This window comes from Herpailurus yagouaroundi, unplaced genomic scaffold (assembly GCF_014898765.1).
Source record: "Herpailurus yagouaroundi ecotype Mexico unplaced genomic scaffold, PumYag 162, whole genome shotgun sequence".
NCBI lineage: Eukaryota > Metazoa > Chordata > Mammalia > Carnivora > Felidae > Herpailurus > Herpailurus yagouaroundi.
The window spans coordinates 75,070,418-75,089,154 of NW_024412403.1; the positions used below are offsets into that span (position 1 = coordinate 75,070,418).

At 47.0% G+C, this 18,737-nt stretch overlaps 1 long non-coding RNA gene across 1 annotated transcript; it reads left to right on the forward strand.

Annotated features, from left to right (window-relative positions):
- The first annotated feature begins 1,621 nt into the window (after positions 1–1,621).
- Positions 1,622–7,545, forward strand: LOC121035818 (uncharacterized). The gene is made up of 4 exons (XR_005793091.1): positions 1,622–1,936; positions 2,205–2,255; positions 2,382–2,520; positions 5,922–7,545. It is a non-coding gene; the product is annotated as an uncharacterized LOC121035818 (long non-coding RNA).
- The last annotated feature ends 11,192 nt before the right edge of the window (positions 7,546–18,737 follow it).

Below are 18,737 nucleotides of genomic sequence, written 5' to 3' on the forward strand. Positions count from 1 at the left end.
GTTCTCTATATGTGACAAGTTGGGACTTCCCGGAGCCAGCAGTGTGAGCTCAGGGGGTTATCTCTGGGCCGAGGGGCAGGATGGGAAGGAGAAGGCGAGGAACAGTTTTCTTCTGTGTAGCAGATGAAGGTGAAACTTGGCATTTTCAGCTTTTCTTGCCAATCCCCTGACCCCATGTGGCCCAACTCCTGCCGATAGGCATCAAAGAGATGTTCGAGACCGAGGCTCTCCCCCACCCCCCTTACTCAGTGTATGATGTTGTGGTGGGTATGAACCTTGGTACATAAACTCATCTGTTCAAGAAATACAGCTTTCGTTTGTTTAAAATTATCTTAAAACCCTTCTCCACTATGACAGAGGAAATCAATCCCAGGCATGACCGGGGATCTCTCCTCTGCTCTCCCCCACAGGTCCCGGGGAAAGGCAGAATCCGTTGAACACTCTCTGGCTTGGCTCTCCGTATGCACCACGGAGCCATCCTGAGGAGGCCCTGGCATCTCCCTGAAGGGGGAAAACCGCACAGGATGCCGGGAACCACTCTCCAGGTCTGAGAGAAATTTCTCACCACTCTCTTCTCCTGGGTCAGCATCTCTCTTGCTTCTGCAAGAGACAGCAGGAGACTTGATTTTCAGGTGACTTTTTTTTTTTTTTTTTTTTTTTTGCTTATTGTTTTACAGAAACCCTTGAGGCAGGAATCTCTACCTGCTTGGAAGGCTTGTGAAAATTCAGGAGAAAGGCGTGCACATTAACACTTTAAAAATTGTCTTGCCATAGAATGGGGATTTTCCAATCTGGGACAATCTGGGAAGCTCTGCGTTTGTCGGAGTCCTAGATTTACCTGGGCCGATCACCTCTTTAAGCCTCATTTTTGTCACCCGCAAGCTAGGGAAAATCATAGGAGAGACTCCTCCATGGAATTGCCATGAGGTTCAAATCTGGATTGCATGCAAAATTCTTAGTACAGCGTCTCATACAGGGCAAGTACTCAATAAATGTTAGCTATGATTTTAATAACATATGGTGTTAGCTACGGTTATAAAATTTACACTTAACTTTTATCTCCTAGCTTCGGGATCACATGTATAAAGTTTGGTGGAGGGTGGTTTTCCTTGTGCTGCTAAACCCTTCCCACCTTCCCTGGACTGTGAACGGGCCTGGTGAGGCCAGCAGTGTTTTTCATATTCCTTGAAGAGCGGGTGCAAGTCTGGTCACGACTTCCCATCAACCTCCTTGTCAAACCCAGAGAGAGTGATGATCTATCCTCCTCGGAGGTTCCTACTTGCTGTGTGGCAGCTTTTGAATTACAACCTCTCTTGTTCAGACAGATTTTTTTTTTTTCTTCCCTCTCCTCCTCCTTCCCCTCCAAAATACTACAAGTGAGTATCATTTATATTGATTTTTTTTTTTCAAGCCTACCCTCTGGGCAGCTCATTCGCACCCCCAGAAAGTCTGGGAGGCCCGCCTCTGATTATATTTCTCCTAAGGCTAAGTCAAATTTTCGTTTGTTATGGAAATATTCAATCTCAAAAAACAGCCTCCAGTCCTTGGGACAAACATCGACTTGAGCTGTTCGCATGCGCTGATGACAGGAGTGGGGAGGAAGCTGGAAAGACGGCCAGGCTCTTAATGATAAGCACAGGCAGCAGGATGAAGCCTCAGACAGAAAGAAAGAAGGGAAGACAAGAGGGTTTCTGGGCCTGAGGGGGAGGAAGAGAGATGAGGAGGGATCTATGGCGTAGAGATCTAGAGAAAAAAAGAAAACAAGGACAGGTTGCCTGTGCAGTTTTCTGAGTTTTCAAACTAAGAAAAGATCTGAAATGAGACAAGAAAAAAAATGCATGCGAAGAAAATGGCTTTAAAGGACAAGTTAACAGTGGCTTTCCACGTTGAAAACCGGCCCCAGAAAATTTCATTCAGGAATTGAACACATAGGTAGGTCTCATAGACTGGGTAAAAGCGCTCATTGCTTTCTGACTGTGAGTCATTCTGTAGATCTGAATAGGTCATCTCTGCGTGCATTTTCGACACTTCCAAGAAACGAGAAAAAAATCTTGACCTTACGGGTTTCGCTGATAATGTGCTTGAGGACTAGCTTTTATTTGGTGCCTGATATGTGTTAAGTATTTAGTGGACGTTTTATAAATGTGTCTAAATCCACCCTGAAAACAATCGCGTGTGGGAGAGATTATTTTTCTTGTTAACAGATGAAGTGAGGCTCCATGAGGTTGAATAGCTTGCCTAAAGTCCTGTGACTGGTAAGTACTGAAGCTGGGATTTAAACCTCGGCTGCCTTGGGCTCTGTGGACATCACATGGGGTGCCTTATCAGATGGGGCCTGAGCATTATGTTCCTGGTGTTCTATCACCTTCTCCTGCTTCCAGACTTCCAGGTAACCAAATTCCTCAGGGCTCCTTCCCTGTCCCAGCCGCATCACTCTAGATACTGGCCCGCCACGCCGCCCTCCCCTGCGAGCTTCCTGCGCCCCTCCCTCTGAACAGCCCAGCCGGGCCAGCATTCCAGGTACCTTTTAAATCTTTCTTTATCTGATGGTCTCCCAGTGATGTTGTTAATCCCTTGACAACACAGTGTCTTATTTTATTTTTATTTTACTTTATTTTATCTTGTTTTTTAAGTTTATTTATTTATTTGAGAGAGGCAGAGACAGCGCAAGGGGTGGGAAGGGGCAGAGAGAGACGGAGAGAGAATCCCAAGCAGGCTCCCTGCTGACAGCATGAAGCTTGATGTGGGGCTCGAACTCACGAAACCGTGAGATCATGACCTGAGCTGAAACAAGAGTCGGATGCTTAACCGACTGAGCCACCCAGGTGCCCCACAGTGTCTTATTTTACAAGTTACATTGGGGGCGCCTGGGTGGCTTAGTCGGCTGAGCATCTGACTTTGGCTCAGGTCATGATTTCATGGTTCAGCTCATGAGTTCGAGCCCCATGTCAGGCTCCGTGCTGACAGCTCAGAGCCTGGAGCCTGTTTCGGATTCTGTGGCTCCCTCTCTCTCTCTGCCCCTTCCCTGCTTGTGCTCTGTCTCTCAAAAATAAATAAATGTTAAGAAAAAAAAATTTTAAGTCACATAGGTTCAGTGACTTTTAAATTTAAGGGCTTTTTTATTTATCAAAATTAAACATGCATGTAATTTGGAGAGTCAAATAATTCTACAAGGGCTGTCTCTCACATGCTTGTGTTTCTGTTTTGTCAGTTTTCAGCATTCACTCTTGAATTCCCACTATGAAAAGTCAGTTTAGCCCTTTCCTCCCCTGCCTCACCCCGCTTATACAGACTCTCCTTTTTCATTCCACTTCTTCTTAATATTGTTGCAAGTTAATGTAGTTTATTCAAAATTCAGTATTTACATTATGAAAATATAGATTATATTTCTAACAATAAGCCGTGATTAGTTTTCCTTTCCTGGAATTGGTAACTGTCTTATTTTTTCATTTGCTTTGTTTACTTTGTATTAAACAATCATTAAAGTTCAGACTCTTTGCCAAAGATCTAAATGCCCTCCACAGGTCTCCTAGCAAATTAATCTCTGTGCAGAAAACTCTCTGGAGCTCTGTGCTACAGCGGTGGCCAGCGGTGGGCTTCCCTGTGTGGTGTTCAGCTGTTGTGGGGTGGGGTGGGGTGGGGTGGGGTGGGGTGGGAGGGGAGGGCCTGCAGCATCCTGGGGTTCGCTTCACTGCCCTTCTGGGGTGGATTTCTTTTTTCCGACATCCTCGATTTATTCTCTTGTGAGGAGCTCATTTTCCAGGAACTAGATGAGAAATGGGGCCTGTAGCCATGTGTTTTATTTTTTTTTATTTAAAAAAAATTTTTTTTTTTAACATTTATTTATTTTTGAGACAGAGAGAGACAGAGCATGAACGGGGGAGGGTCAGAGAGAGAGGGAGACACAGAATCCGAAACAGGCTGCAGGCTCTGAGCTGTCAGCACAGAGCCCGACGCGGGGCTCGAACTCACGGGCTGTGAGATCATGACCTGAGCTGAAGTCGGACGCTTAACTGACCGAGCCACCCAGGTGCCCCTGTAGCCATGTGTTTTAAATCTCGGTATTTCCAGCACCCGGCATCATAGGTGCTCAATAGATGTGAAGTAATGAAAGGGTAAGAGAAGACAGGAGGACAAGAAAGCAGCCGCAGAAAAACAGTTATCACAGATCTGAGAGATAAAAGGGAAACAATAATCCTGATAATTTGATAAGTGACTGACCTAAACCTTTTTTTTTTTGGAGAGAGACTGACAGCTTGAGCAGGGGAGGGGCAGAGACAGAGAGAGACAGAGAGAGAGAGAGAGAGAGAGAGAGAGAGAGAGAGATTCCCAAGCAGGCTCCACACTGTCAGGGCAGAGCCTGACATGGGGCTTGATCCCACAACCCTGGGACTACGACCTGAGCAGATCAAGAAAAAGTCTGCTGCTCAACTAACTGAACCACACAGGTGCCCCATGACCTAAACTTTTAACTTATGATTTACATAAGTAATAACGAAAGCTCATAAGAAGGGGCGCCTGGTGGTGCAGTCGGTTAAGCGTCCGACTTCGGCCAGGTCACGATCTCGCGGTCCGTGAGTTCGAGCCCCGCGTCAGGCTCTGGGCTGATGGCTCGGAGCCTGGAGCCTGTTTCCGATTCTGTGTCTCCCTCTCTCTCTCTCTGCCCCTCCCCCATTCATGCTCTGTCTCTCTCTGTCCCAAAAATAAATAAACGTTGAAAAAAAACATTTTTTTAAAAAAAAAAAGAAAGCTCATAAGAACTGCTGAATTTAGGGAACTCTTCTCATCCTTTCAAAAAGCTGTCCCAGGAAAAGTACCTCATGTCATTGCATTAAAATGACATTTAAATTCATTAAATCATTTGTATGCAAAATACCCACCTCAGTGCCTAGCCTTTGTAGAACAGTTGACCCTGGAGCAAGGCTGGTTTAAGGTCCCAACCTCTTACCCAGTCAGAAATCCTTGTGTGACTTTTGACTCCCCCTAAATTTAACATCTAATAGCCTACTGTTGACTGGAAGCCTTACCCATAATATTAACAGTTGATGAACACTTTTGTATATGTATTAAATACTGTATTCTTATGGTAAGTTAAGCTAGAGAAAAAAAAAAAAAACGTTACTAAGAAAATCATGGGGGGGCCAGGGTGGCTCCCTTGGTTAAGCACCCAACTCTTGATTTCAGGTCAGGTCATGATCTCATGCCCTGCGTCGGGCTCTGGAGCCTGCTTTGGATTCTGTGTCTCCCTCTCTCTCTGCCCCTCCCCCACTCCTGCTCTGTCTTTCTCTCCTTCTCAAAAATAAATAAACATTTAAAAAATTAAAAAAAAAAAAAAAGGGTGCCTGGGTGGCTCAGTTGGTTAAGCGTCTGACTTCGGCTCAGATCATGATCTCGTGGTTTGTGAGTTCGAGCCCCGCGTCGGGCTCCGTGCTGACAGCTCGGAGCCTGGAGCCTGCTTCGGATTCTGTGTCTCCCTCTCCCTCTGCCCCTCCCCTGCTCATGCTCTGACTCTCTGTCTTTCAATAATAAATAAACGTTAAAAAAAATGTTTAAAAATAAAATTAAAAATTAAAAAAAAAAAAAGAAAATCATAAGGAAGAGAAAATACATTGCCAGCACTCTACCGTATTTGTGGAACAGATCCGCATATAAGCACACCTTCACACTTCGAACCGATGTTGTTCCAGGTTCAACTAATGGAAACTCGGCAACTGCCAATGACTTCCTTTCCTTCTCCTTTTAAGAACTCCGGGCCCTCTGACTTGACAAATACAAGAGTATCGATCATGCTGAAAATAGTTATAAAAGCTTAGACGTGGGTTCAGATGCAGTGAGGGTGACAAGCAGTGACATACCATTCTAACTGATGAGGAAGGTCCCCCACCCCACCCCAAGTCTGTCATGCTCTAATCTTGTTCTAGGAAATGCCCTTCCCAGAACCAACTCCACCCAGCTGCTGTTAGCACAATTTGCCTGCAAGACAGATGCTATCTCTGACACTGGCACCGGCCTCCTCCAGGACTGGAGCCCGTGATAGATGTCCTCTGAGGTTGACTGGGGAGAAGAAGCCGTTACATTCTTCTGCAATGTAATGCAAAACAGATCCGGCTTTGGCTCCGGCCAACACCAGGGAAGTGGACTTCATTGTAAAAGCCACCTTGTCAGCGTCAGCCCCGGGTGATTAATGACTCTTTAATCCCAGAGCAGAATACCTGACAAAATACGCTTGGGCCAAAAAGGCAGAACAAACCTAATTAGCCTGGTCAACCCACTCACAAGGTGTGGGTTGCCAAGGACCCCAACAGCTCGGAAAGGAAGCCTCTCCCGGCCTCTCCCTTTAGGTCTGTGAAAGAATCAAGTGGCCACAATGGGGAAGGGACTCCATTAAAAGCAGGGGCTGGCCAATGAATAAACATGCAGGTTACCGTGTTGATATTTCACTGAATGCCATTCTGAAGTGGGGTGCTCGGGGCCTCGGAGGCCGGCGCCCCCGGTATTGTACTGGGGGAGGGACTGGCCATTTGAAGTCAAGGTGAGGACATACTGGGGGCAGATGGAACCTGCTTTGTTTGTGAAAGAGTTTTTCTGCTATTTATGCTAATGAGTGGGAAACACTTCTCAAGCATTTCAGATGATTCTGTAATGAGGCCCGGCAGAATGTGCCAACATTGTTGGCCCAGGACAATTTTAAACTCCCACTCGCCACATTAGCAGCCCCTTTCTTTACATGAAGGCCCTTGGAGGGTGAAAGAGGACAATGAAGGAAGAGTGAAAACATCACAAAGAGAGGCTTTTGTTTCCCGTTCCTTTGAACCCTCTCAAAAGCCCGGTTTCAAGGGGTGTGTTGGGCCTGCCTTTCAACGTTACTGAACCCAGAATCCCCTGTTGTTTAGCAACATAGAAAGCTGACCTTAATTGACTTCACTTCTGAGCAGGCTTTGTAAATCACTCTGCCCCCGAGTGAAATTTCCTGATGGGGTCTGTATGTGAGATACACCGTTTATACACGGGACACCAACATGGCCGACGCGCTGCACGCGCAATTTTCAGCTTACAGCCCACTTTGTGGACATTCTTGAGTTTACTTCTCGCATGCCGCTGATCTCCGAGTTAGGGATCACCCGTCACATTTCACAGCGAAGACAGCCAAGCTTCAGAGAAGTTAGGTGACCTGACCAGAGTCACACATCAAGAAAGAAAAGGAGGTGTGGCCGGAACGAAGAGCTCCCTGACTTTTCCCACTCCGTCCCTGTTGTTCCAGGGGTTGTACCTGTTGCGCGCGCGTGTGTGTGTGTGTGCATGTGTGCGTGTGTGCCAGAAAGACATGTCCAGAGAGGAGTTTGTTGAAAACATTATGCTTGAGAGAAAGAAGGGCACTGCTAGATTATGGTGACATTTTGGATTTCCTCCTTAATTTCTGGTCATGAGAGCATTTCCTGGACAAGACTTCTCCTTTCACTGGACTCTAGCTGTGCCCAGGTGATTCATCCCCACTCCTTCCTTCCTCAGCCTCAAGTCCTGAAACTACAGGTGCAGGGCCATAATTCCACCTTCCCTACAGGGGAGCGCTTCCCTGAGCCTTATCACTTATGGGGGGGGGGGAGGGGTGTTGTGAGGAAGGGAATCATCAGCTTTGGCTGCGGTTCAGGCCTGAGAGGAACGTCTATACCCCCAGAGCCTCTAGACTAGTAACAACCAGAGTTGACTTTGATTTCTGACCAGGGCTGGCATCTTGGGCACATGATCTGCGCATTTGCAATAGACTCTGTGCTCCAAAGGGCATGGCTTAATGCCGTGCTCTCACTATCTTGACCTTCTTAGTACTTTCATCTTTGAACTTCTGTTTTATAAGCGAAGTCCAATAAAACGGCGCAGCAAGGGAGCTGCGTGCACTTCGCGTGTCCACGGAGTTCCTGGCTGCCCCACCGCATAGAGCGTTCTCCAGGCATCCCATGCAGGAATTCAGCAAAAGCTCATGAGAGACATGTGGCCTCCCCCACTGAGCTCATGTCTCAGTGCCCTGCGCTGCAACTGAGCGGGGCCCACCTGGCCTGGAGAGGCTGTGCTTTTCTGTTGGGACCAGAATGGAAGAATGCCAAAAGAAGGCGACGGCGTTCTAAGAGACGCAACTGACCAGAGAGCCCTGTCATATCCTTCTTGCCCATGCGACCGCCCCCTGTGAGCCAGTCATTCACACCGAAGGCCATGAGGGACTTGAGGGGCCTTGGGCATAGAGCAGATCAGGAGGCTGGCAGGGAGGGTTCAGGGAGGGCGTGGTCTGTGACAACAACCAACAGGAACTTCCCTCCACTGTTAGCATTTCAGGCTGGTAATCTCCAGCACAGCCTCTGCTGTGAGCCAAAGGTGGAGAGGGATGGCCAATGCGTGTGTACCGCGAAACGGAATAAAAACAGTTGAGTTAGCTTTGAGGAGCACTTCCACGGTTCTGGAAACAACAAAACACATACACGTGTCCGGGCTCCAAGGTCAAAGTTCTGTATTTTGGTGACTCTAGGTAAGGGTTAAATGCTCTTATGTTTGCATTGAGAACTGGCATTGTACAATTTATAGGGGAATAGTAAAACTCATGCAAATGACGTCAACGTTTCATTTCTCTTTACTTGGAATGACATTAAATAGCAACCACCTTCCCCCGCCCCCCGTAACAAGTTGAGAGAGAGACCAAGAAAGAAAGGCCAAAGCTTTATAGGTTGGAACATTTCACAGTACCTTTTTCCTGCTTTTTGAACAAAGGGTCCAATACTTTGGTTTTGCACCGGTCCTGCATTCTGGGGCTAGCCCTGTTCTGTAAGAAGACATACGGAAACGGATAGTATGTATTTAAAAAAAAAAAAAAATCTCCGGGGGCACCTGGGTGGCTCAGTTGGTCGGGTGTTCAACTTCGGCCCAGGTCGTGATCTCGTGGTCTGTGGGTTCGAGCCTGGTGTCAGGCTCTGTGTTGTCAGTTCAGAGCCTGGAACTTGCTTTGGATTCTGTGTCTCCCTCTCTCTGCCCCTCCCCCACTCACACTCTGTCTCTGTCTCTCAAAAAATGAATAAATGTTAAAAAAAAAAATCTTCTGTGATCACAGATCTCATGATTAATTCCAAAAGAACAGCACTGTGAATGGTACTGTCCTTTCTGTCTCATTTGGGTGCCACAGGGGCTGCTGGGTGGTGCTGAATTGCCCTGTGGCCAAAGGGTGGTGTGGGGGAGGCCACAAGTCTCTACCGCCTAAGTAAACATGGGCAAGTCACTTATCTCGAGGCCTCTATTTTCTTAATCTGGAAAATGGAGATAACACAAGCCTTGCCTTTTTGTCAGAGGTTCTAGCAAAAAAAAAAAAAACAAAAAAAAAACAAAAAAACCCCAAAAAGGATATAAAGATGTTTTGAAAAATTTAAGGTGTTGTGCATGTATAAAGTACTTTATAATTTTTAGTGTTATTAAAAAATCACAAAGCAAGAATTGTGAGCATTACTGCTTCTGTTCCCTCTGATTTGCAAATTAATTGAAAATGAATTCCCACCAAATTTGCATAGATCCAAATTCATGTCTTCTTTTTTCTTTAAAAAAAAAAATCTGTTAATAACTGTTTGGAAGACAGTATGGAATTTCAGTATATTCGCAACCTTTTTTTCCCCCTTTGTGGGAATGCAATAGGCATCAGTGTTTTTATTCATTTATTTTTAAAATTTTTTAAAAATGTTTTTATTTATTTTTGAGACAGAGAGAGACAGAGCATGAGCAGGGGAGGGGCACAGAGAAAAGGAGACACAGATTCCAAAGCAGGCTCCAGGCTCTGAGCTGTCGGCACAGAGCCCGACGTGGGGCTCAAACCCACAGACTGTGAGATCATGACCTGAGCTGAAGTTGGATGCTCAACCGACTGAGCCACCCAAGCGCCCCTGGCATCAGTGTTTTTAAAGGCTGGGGTGAGTCTGACCAAAGTAAGGAAGTTTTATTTTATGCAAAAAAGCAAAATACAAAGTAGTTTATACAGTATTCTATAATTACACAGTTGTCAAACCTGTGCCCAGAAAAATGTCATGGAAATAAACCAGAAGCCTAACAATAAAAAAAATAAAGAAATAAACCTGGTACAGAAGCTAAATGGGCCAGAATCACATAGGACCCTATCATAACGTGGTCTGCTGTTTTTATCAGAGTTTAGATAACTTTCGGATTAAAATGTTTCTCCAACTGTAGCAGCTGTTCACAGGCAAAATCTGATAGGTTAGCCTGCAGAGACTATAGACATGTGCTAATCTTATCCCTTCAATGACAGCATTAAAATAGGTCTGTGTCATATAGTCAGAAGTTTCTAATAAATGGCAGACTCATACAGCAGAAGAATGATTGTATTGGAGGGGAAAGCATTTTTACCCTGGGCCGTTGGGAAAGTAACTTCTTTTAGCATGGGCCTCGGTTTCCCCATTTCCCCTGGGATAGAGTGGACAGTGAACTCTAAAGGGCCATCCAGGGCCAATATTCTGTGTTTTGGCCTTAGTGCCAAAGTCATTCTCAGGACCACCGGAAGTGAGGCCATGAGTACACATGGCAACATCTGGCATTGACAGGTTCTGTGTCCTGAGATAGCAGATCCGTGTTCTGAAATACCAGTGTCAAGCCCAAATCCAATCTGTCCTTTGGCCTGATGTACTCTTCTCTGGATGGGACGCATCAGCCCAAATTGGGAGGCTCTTTTCCCAGTGCTTAAAGGGGTGGGTTCAGCCTTCTCTCTCAAGGCTGTCTGGCCACCTCCCCAACATACGTATAGCAGCTGACCCCTAAGTGTTTGTTGAACACTGAGTTGTGGTTTCATAATGTATTACTCATTTGGTTTCTCCTTTCAGACTGCAAGCGCTTCGAAGTCAGAGGCTCATCAAATTCAAATTCATCTCTCTCTTCCCCATAACCCCTAGCGCCCACATGGGACCAAGCATATAGTAAGAGCTCCGTCGATGTGAATTCGTAAACTTGAATGATGGCTGCCACCCATCTTTGCTGAAATAGCTATTCTTGCTCATGAAGGACCCCGGGCTACCCTAGATTGGCCCCGGTATCTGCCTCTTGCTCACCAATGGGAGGAATGGGGGACACAGCTTGCACTTCTCTGGGAGGGCGTGGACAGCCAGGAACTAAGTCCCCAAACTCTTGCCTGTCTTAACTAAAGACCACACGCCTCATGACCTCAGGCTTTTCTTGCTTTGCAGGCTGTTTGAAATGGCTTTTGGAATATATACTACCCTGCAATGCACGAGGCTATTCACAGCAGCTGTGTTCCTAGTAACCTCAAACCAGAAGCAAACCTGAATGTCCATCAGCAGGAGAATGGGCAAATAAAATTCATTATATCCTTACTAGAAAATACCACTCAGCCATAAAAAGGAGCAACCTACATGGATGAATCCTAAAAGCACGCTACGTGAAAGAAACCAGACATAAGAGAGGACATACTGAATGCTTTTTTTAAAAATTCAAATGCAGTTCTAAAACAGACCAAATTAATCGAGAGTGATAGAAATAGGAACAGTGCTTGCCTGGGGCAGGGGGGTGGGGGGGGTTGGGTGGAGTGCGGCGGTTTGCCTGGAAAGAGGGCACAACGGAAGTTTCTGGGTTGATGGACATGTTCTATATCTTGACTGGGGTGGTGGAAACACAGGTTGCACTTGTCAAAACTCAGTGAACTGTACATTGAAAAATCTCTCCGTTGCGTTGTTGGTTAAATTAACCCTCAATTAACCACCCCCCCCCACCCCCCCCACCCCCCCGCAACATTTGGAGCTGAACCTTGCTGGCCTTTCAGTGGCTGGCTGGCTGTCTCCCGGCTCAGACACAGGGAAAGACTCTGTGATGCCTGCAGCCGCGGCTGTGCGCTATGGATCTCCTCACATCCGCTGGGGGCGGCCCCAGCACGTGGCCCATTTCTCATCCAGGCACTTTGCTGGCACTTTGTGAATGCCTGTCTCTCCCTGGGCTCTCTCTTGGGGCCCACGGAAAACTCCCATCCTTCTCCCCCCCAAGCGCCTCTTCAGATCTCAAGTTCTCCCTGTGTTTTCTCTTCTCCAGGCTAATCCCCAGTTTTTCCATCCATGCTTCATTGAACATGGTTTCCAAACCCTTCCTCTTTGTGGGTCCCTCCTCTGGCTATGCTCCAGCTGCCCCAGGCCCACTTAAACGATTCTGTGAACACTTTGGCAGACAAACTCGACTTCTCCCTCCAAAGTGATTTCAGCAGGAGGAGGCAGGCTGTGAGCCATTGTCAGAACGAGCCAACAGGTTAAACTGTTTTTTCTTTTCTTTTTCTTTCTTTTTTTTTTTTTTTTTTTTAACGATGGAAGGGCAACAAGAAGGTGGGAATTCCTCAAAGGCCCCTGTGAATGATTGACATACATTTAAGCAGACAACGTATCTGTGCGATGCCAGGGGGCTGATACATTAATAGATATAATTTGTAGGCTCCCAAGGAGAGGTTAAGGAGGAGCGGACGGATTCCTTTGAGCCGACTTGGTGCCCCATGTCATCTGTCCCCCGCCTTAATCAAGTTATCATATCAACCCAGTGTCTCCTGGACCCCAGCTCTCCGTCTGAATGAGGAAAAAATTTGCAGACAAATTTCTAGCAGCAGGAAGTTGGTGCTCTCCTGCGAGGTTGGATAAAAAGTACCTGTAACCTCTCCAGGCCTCCCTTCTGCTCCTGCTGGGAGTTCAGTTCAAGTGGCTCCCTTATTTGATTACGCCTCTCAGGCCTTCTCTGGTGTAGGTATCCGATTCACTGGCGTGCCCACAGGCTCCCTCTGAAGCAGAAAACATTAGAGTTACTCTTTTGTGAAATTACGGGGAAGCCGAGTGGGCCAAGCCCTCACGCAGGGTGTGTGTGTGTGTGTGTGTGTGTGTGTGTGTGTGTGTGTGCATGCAAGGAAACACACAGATGTGTGGAAAGAGAGGAATGCTCTTTGCTAGCAAATGTGGCATTGATTTATATTCGCTTCCTTTAGTCACAGAAGAACTGAGGGGCATCTCCAAAGTTCTCACGATTAGAAAAAAAAAAGGTAGAGAAAAAAGGCTCCTGCCTAAGCACTATAGATCATTATTATTATTTTTTTTTTTTTTAGTGTTTGCAAAACTTTATAACGCATAATTTGCAAGCAGTGGACCGAATTCTATTATCGATTTCTTTGCTTCATGCCTCTGTAATTCAAATTATTGTGCTGTACAGTATTTTATAATAAGGATACATATTATGATGCTGTTTGTAACTTTTTTCATCCAAGGGTATTACTGGACGGGTTGATGTGTTGGTAGGTTTATGGATACCCAGCTCTCCTAAACACGACTTGAGGAGTGGACAAAAGGAGTGTAGGGCATAGGTGTTGTAAGCATGTGCCTACTCTGGATTGCTTTTTTTCTCTTACTGGTTTTCTTTACAAAATTAAAAAAAAAAAAAAAAAGGACATCTATTTTCCCGCAGAATCGCCAAAACACAAAAACCCCGAAAAATTTTGCAAGGCAGTATGTTGGATTCTTTTCAGGAAATAGTAACCTAATCAAGGAAAATAATGGTAACGTCTATACATGGGCAGGTGCCCAGGACACCTGGGAATCTCGCAGTTTAGCCTGCAGCTTCGGGAGGACTCTGGCGGTGGAGCGGTGGTCCTGCTGAAAACTCAGGACGAAATTGGACGTGTCCGGCTTGCAAGGACAGGGCTGGGCTGGTGAGCGATGGAGTTATCATTCATGTATTCATTGCCGAGAGGACAAAAAGGAAACACAGCCTCCGAGCTACAGATGCTCTCTTGATTTATTCCCTTGAACAGGCCAGGGGCTTAGGAGCCCGATGTCTTGGGGCTCGCTAGCGGTCGTTAGTTAAGGCGAGGAGAACTTGGCCTGTGAGTTGTCGCGGGGGACAGGGGCGCCCGCCGAGGTGGCGGGGCCGTGGGGCGGGTCCCTAACCGACTTCACAGCCTTTTGCCCGGACGCCACCGGTTAAGCGGCCTCGCTGCACAGAGGGGCGCCCCGGCTGCAATTGGGAAATAAATTTGATTTTCTGAATTCCTTGGCAGCTGGTGACAAAGGGCCAGGTATGGCGCCGCGGCGGGGGTGAGCTTTGCAGGAGGAGGTCTAGGGCCGCACAAAGGCCGGCCCGCCCCCTACGCGCCACTGCCTGCGCCCCTGGGATCCCACCGTCCCTCCAAAGCCCGCCCTCCGCAGGCCTCCAGCCCCGGGGCTCTGGCGAGCGGCCCGCCGGCCTCCCTCCCTGCTCGACCAGAGGCTCCACAGCGCTCCTGGGCTGGCCGGGGCCGCTGTCCCCGCAGCTTGGCCTTGCCGCGCTGGGGCTGTGTTCAGGATACACCCCTGAAGGAGAAGGGGCGCCTCACTCTGTCTTAGCCGTGGAACTCCAAGGGCCTCTGCTGGGGCCACCAGCGGCAGTGGACTTTTAAAGCTTGAATCAGTTCGTCAAGAAATGTCCACAACTCCCTGGTCTAATTGGGCCTTTTGCTAGGGTATTGGAGGGGTCACCAGAAATCCCCCCAGGCTCAATGAACTGCTCCCCCCCAACTAGGCTTCTAAGGGCAGGAATTAATGCTTCATTCATTCATTCAGAAACATTCCCTGAGCACCCCAAACCCTGTGCTGATCTCAGAATGTCTTGGCCTCCTCAGGCCCCTGTCATGTCTTGCCCCCGGGTCTCCTGTGGTGACAGCAACCTGTCAAACTCCCCTGGAACTCAAAGCATCTGGCTCCCTACCGGCACAAAAGGCGCTTGCGGTACAAGCACAGACTTGCCCTCCCCCCCACCAACCCGCTCCCCACTGGATGTGTGTGGGCCATATTTCCTCAGCACCGCCCTGGAACATTCTGAACAGCCACCAACCACCTCAAACGCTAGCCAAACTTCGGTCCTGTTCCTTTCCTGTCCAAAATGAGGCAGTTCGTAGTGTTGATTTTCTTTATAGAGGATGTCAGGATTCCAGAAAAGCAGGCTTGGAAACGTGGCAGATAGCATACAGCTTACTAAGGCTCTTTCACACCCCAAGCAAATGATACCGAAGCCTCTTGCTCCATGTCCCTAGAATCTACCTCAGAGGAGTCCTCGTTTCTGTGGGAGCCATTTTATTTCGGGTTGATCCCTAATTAAATTCAGTGCAACGCAGGACCCGTGTGCAAACGTGGACGTGTGTGTGTGAGTATGGTGTTTGCACACAGCAGGAAGAAGCCCGGAAATGAGGCCTGATTAAATGAGAATCTAAGTATAGAACAGGTACCCTAGGAGTCCTAGAAAGAGAAATTATTCTCAACCCTGCACGGTGGCAGCAGCTTACAATGTATTTGTCTATGTCCTAACGGATCAGTTTTATTTATGTTTTATTTATTTATTTATTTATGTGTAATGCTGATAACATAAGAATGTAATTATCCTGCTCACAGGATGTCAGGTTCCAACTGCTTCATTGTATCAGATATCTATTGCTTTGGAACAAATTGCCACAAATTGGCTCAAACTACACATACTTATTATCTCATGGTTTCTGTGGGGCTGGGGTCCAGGTGCAGCTTAGCTGGGCCCCCTGTTTTAAAGTCTCTCACCAGGCCCTAACCCAGGTATTAGCTGGGGCTGGGGTCTCATTTGAAGCTTGACTGGGGAAGGATCCTCTTCCAAGCTCACTTGGTTGTTGACAGGATTCAGTTCCTTGAGGGTTTGTGGACCGAGGGCTCCTTGCAGGCTGTCACCCACAGGTCATCCTCGGTTCCTTGTCACATGGACCTCTCTATGTGGCGGCTTGTTGTATCAAAGCCAGGAAGGGAGACAGTCAGTAGAGAGTCTGCTAGTAAGGTAAGTGTTACAGTCTTATGTAACATGATCATGGGGGTGACATCCCAACCAATCTGGCCCATCTTGGCCAGATTCTGTTGGTTGGCAACAAGTCACAGGTCCTTCCCGCACCTGGTGGGAGGGGATACCAGGAGGCATGGACCCTAGGGGCCTCCTTAGAATCTGTCTACCACTCATAAGTAAACTGAGGACCTAATATGGGTATGCCCTGGTCACAATCTCAGAGAGTTAGTTTAGTGGTTAGATTCTCATCTCAGACTTTTACTCTATGTTCTTTCCCTCCTAGCATACCTCCATAATACAAGCTTAAAATCTGCCAAACTTCTGCTTCTGGAAAGCAGGCCGTGGTCTCCATGCAGAAGTCTTTACTGGCTCCCCCATAACCAGTGTGGTCTCCTACTAAGGAATTCAAGGAACCACAGTGTCCCTGTCCCTCACAAAATATCCCTAAACCCAAATGATAGAAAGAGTCCCCTTTCCAGATCATTTAAAATTTTTTTTTAACATTTATTTATTTTTGAGACAGAGAGAGACAGAGCATGAATGGGGGAGGGTCAGAGAGAGAGATAGGGAGACACAGAATCCGAAAGAGGCTCCAGGCTCTGAGCTGTCAGCACAGAGCCCGACACGGGGCTTGAACTCACGCACCGCAAGATCATGACCTGAGCCGAAGTCAGAGGTTTAACCGACTGAGCCACCCAGGCGCCCCGCCTTTCCAGATCATTTAAATGAGAACATTTTAAGGATCTCCAGGTATCTTCGTCCTCCCCCCCGCCCCCTGCCCCACTCTGCTGTAACTCCATGTAACAAATGAAAAAAGTGAGGTCTAGGAGAGGGAAGTGATTTTCTCAAGCTCACGGTTCTCTGTAACACATTTAAAGCAATCCCAGATAATGTAGTGACGCGAGTAGCCAGTCATAGGAAGGGCTCGGTCTCCACAGCATCCTGAAGCTTGGGTCCTCAGTCCCACCCAGGCCCTGAGACCAAAAGGAAAACAATCAAGTAAACAATAGTTCTAATTCCAACAGGCCATGGTGCCTTTGAGGGAAAGAGCTACTCGTAAATTCTGGACAAAGAAAAGCTGCTTAAACAGTTGATTCCCTAGGGACCGCCCACCACTGACAGACACAGCAGGGTGTAATGGGACCTTAGCTTTGCCACTGTAATATCTGTAAGATTACAATCCCACCTCAAGAAATGGGAGTTAAGACTAATTTGACATGAAAAGTGTGTGTGTTGGTGGACATTTAGGCTCTTTCCATCATTTGGCTACTGTTGAGAGTGCTGCTATAAACATTGGGGTGCAAGTGCCCCTATGTATCAGCACTCCTGTATCCCTTGGGTAAATTCCTAGCAGTGCTATTGCTGGGTCATAGAATAGATCTATTTTTAATTTTTTGAGGAACCTCCACACTGTTTTCAGAGCGGCTGCACCAATTTGCATTCCCACCAACAGTGCAAGAGGGTTCCCGTTTCTCCACATCCTCGCCAGCATCGATAGTCTCCTGATTTGTTCACTTTAGCCACTCTGACCAGATGGATGAAGATGTGGTTTCTATATACAATGGAATACTACTTGGCAATGAGAAAGAATGAAATCTGGCCATTTGCAGCAATGTGGATGGAACTGGAGAGTGTTATGCTAAGTGAGATAAGTCAGGCAGAGAAAGACAGATATCATATGTTTTCACTCATATGTGGATCCTGAGAGACTTAACAGAAGACCAGGGGGGGAGGGGAAGGGGGAAAAGAAAGACAGGGAGGGAGCCAAACCGTAAGAGACTCTTAAAAACTGAGAACAAACTGAGGGTTGTTGGGGGGTGGGAGGGAGGGGAAAGTGGGGGATGGGCATTGAGGAGGGCACCTGTTGGGATGAGCACTGGGTGTTGTATGGAAACCAATTTGACAATAATTATATATATATATATATATATATAAAGAAAAGAAAAGGAAAGAAAAGTGTGTGTGCGTGTGTGTGTGTGTGTGTGTGTGTGTGTGTGTGTTTCTGAGGCTGCCCAATCTTGTCTTACCTCCTCTCTGCACTGGAAAAGAGTATCTTCTGACCTCCAGTCACTGCATTTGACCAGTTTCCTGGCAAAGTTCTGAGCAAAATTTCCTCCTCCACTTGTGTTCTTATGAAGGAGGCCTCTGGCTGCATTCACCTTCCATTGCTTAGGGGATAATTGAAGGAGTAAACGAAACAGGGAATAATGAGTTTTGTGCCTGCTCACGTTGAGTTCAAGAGCCCTGGGGTTATCTCTTTGTTGGCTTTGAAGAGCCCAAATCACTGTTTGTTGGAGAGGTCCAGAGAACATGAAGAGGTTGCCTTAAATCATTCCGATCCTGGGCTGCCTTCGGTTTCTCTCCTGGACCCAAATGGACTTTCCGAAGTCACTTGTTTTCCAACAGAAATCAAAAATATACTTTGGAAAAACCACCATCAAATCATTTGGGAAAAAAATAAAGGAAGAACATTTGTCTTAGCAATAAGACTGTCTCTTCTAGGGTACAGAGAGAGAGAGAGAGAGAGAGAGAGAGAGAGAGAAAGTGGGGGAGGGGCAGAAAGAGAGGGAGACACAGAATCCGAAGCAGGCTCCAGGCTCTGAGCTGTCTGCACAGAGCCGGAAGAGGGGCTGGAACTCATGAACTGTGAGATAATGATCTGAGCTGAAGTCGGACGTTTAAGCGACTGAGCACCCAGGCGCCTGAAATGTTTCTATTTTAAATAAAGTCTACATCAGTAGTAGAATAGTGGGGCTTGATTTTCAGGGCCTTTAGGCCCACTGACCTTACTGTTTTCTTTCTTTCTTTCTTTCTTTCTTTTTTAATGTTTATTTATTTTTGAGGTTGGGGGAGGGGGAGGGGCAGAGAGAGAGGGAGACATAGAATCCAAAGTATGC